Source organism: Bison bison, unplaced genomic scaffold, assembly GCF_000754665.1.
Source record: "Bison bison bison isolate TAMUID 2011002044 unplaced genomic scaffold, Bison_UMD1.0 scf7180017864481, whole genome shotgun sequence".
NCBI classification, from domain to species: domain Eukaryota; kingdom Metazoa; phylum Chordata; class Mammalia; order Artiodactyla; family Bovidae; genus Bison; species Bison bison.
In genome coordinates, this window is record NW_011495041.1 from 67,961 (window position 1) to 70,082 (window position 2,122).

The window sequence follows — 2,122 nt, forward strand, 5'->3', positions numbered from 1 at the left end:
TGTGATTAGATTGACTAGTTTTCTGTGAGTATGGTTTCAGTGTGTCTGCCCTCTGATGCCCTCTCACAACACCTACCATCTTACTTGGGTTTCTCTTACCCTGAACGTGGGGTATCTCTTCACAGCTGCTACAGCAAAGTGCAGCCACTGCTCCTTACCTTGGACGAGGTGTATCTCCTCGCTGGCCTCCCCTCCTGACCTTGAACATGGATTAGCTCCTCTCGGCTGCTCCTGCGCCATCGCAGCCTGGCACTCTCAGCTGCCACCCCGACCTTGGACGTGGGGTAGCTCCTCTCCGCCATGCTTCTGCTGGGTCAGTTGCAGCCGGCATTTTACTTCACGGTCCATCACAGCTGGCGCGCTTCTCAATGCAACTGCTAGATATTGCTAATTCAGTCAGACCACACAGATATCTTATATTCGGGGGAAAGGCTCCACCAGAAAGCAAATGTTCACCAAAAATCCCTATAAGGCAAGAAGCTAAATGGATCTGAACTTGAAACCCAGATCTGGGGCAAGGGCTGTAGGGAGCATGACACTGGTCTGAGCTGGGGGGCAGTTCCCAAGCATTATGACTGGTACTTAACCACCTTCCTGGCTCAGGGTTTACAAGTCAATAGTTGGAAAGGACCTGGAAGATTATGTCATCCAATCCCTGCCTTTGACAGATAAGGAAATGGAGGTGCAGGGAGGTTAAATGCCTTTCCCCAAGTCCTGCATCCAGAATTAGCAGGGGCAGGACCAAAACTCAAGACTTTCAACAATTTCCAACCTTGTCACCTCTGCTTTAGAGCAAAATGACCATGGTGTTGCCTGTTGGTTAAATTGCCATCTCTCTCAAAATAGACCTGTCTCTGTCTGCACAAAGGTCCATCTAGTCAAAGCTATGGCTTCTCCAGTAGTCGTGTACGGATGTGAGAGTTGGACCGTAAAGAAAGCTGAGTACTGAAGAATTGATGCTTTCGAACTGTGGTGTTGGACTCTTGAGAGTCCCTTGGACTGCAAGGAGATCAAACCAGTCCATCCTAAAGGAGATCAGTCCTGAATATTCATTGGAAGGAATGATGCTGAAGCTGAAGCTCCAATACTTTGGCCACCTGATGCAAAGAGCTGACTCATTGGAAAAGACCCTGGGAAAGGATTGAAGGCAGGAGGAGAAGGGGATGACAGAAGATGAGATGGTTGGGTGGCATCACCGACTCTATGGACATGAGTTTGAGCAAGTTCTGGGAGTTGGTGATGGACAGAGAAGCCTGGCGTGCTGCAGTCCATGGGGTCTCAAAGAGTTGGTCACGACTGAGTGACTGCACCGCACTGCACTGTCTGTATCTGGCTCTCTTCCTCAGCTGGGAGAGTGACATCAGCTCTCCCGAGAAGCCCAACTGCCTCTCTGCTTAGCTGTGCCATCAGCTTTAGAGTACCTAAGCCATGACGACATGGCTCAGCCATTCTGAGATCCAAAACTCACCAGGTGGATAGGTTTCCTGTGGCAGAAGTCAGAATACTGCCAAGTGGGTGGCTTAGAAGAGCAGATGGAAATGTGCCGAGGACCAGCCCCGGCTGATCCAGGGTATTCGAAGGAGAGACGGCGTAGGCGAAGATCAGGAAACAACTGCTTAATTAAATGTTAATTAAGGATATAAAGAGTAATAGGATGAGGATAGCTCAGTGAGGAAATTCAGTGGAGAAAAGAGGCTGAGTAGCTTGGTTTACGCGGGAGACCAATAAAACTTCAAGACAAGAAGTTTGCACCACTTACGTAGGCCACAGGCGTCCTTCCGTTCTCCCGAAGGAGAGGAGACACTGAGGCCTCCCCGGTCGGATCTTAGGAGCCCAGGCATAATTAGTAAGCATGGTGGGTTCCGCGCTCCAGATGGAGACTCAGCCAGAGTGAGAGAGTGAGCGACATGGGGAGACCAGTATTTCGAGAAACTGATCCCAATTCTTTATTTTCCAGAGTCTGTTTTTATACACTGAGATGTTATACAAAAGTCACGTGGGGACAGCAGTCCTGACTTTTATTAAAGTCAGGTGCTTCACACAAATGTATACAGAGATCTTAGGGGTTTACATCATCTTCTGGCCAGGGGGGCCTGCTGACAATTTACGACCCTCTCCTTGT

At 49.3% G+C, this 2,122-nt stretch overlaps 1 pseudogene; it reads right to left on the reverse strand.

Moving 5' to 3' along the window:
- Nucleotides 1-302, reverse strand: part of LOC105004655 — a 5,631-nt pseudogene extending 5,329 nt beyond the window's left edge.
- Between the last annotated feature and the right edge of the window lie 1,820 nt (nucleotides 303-2,122).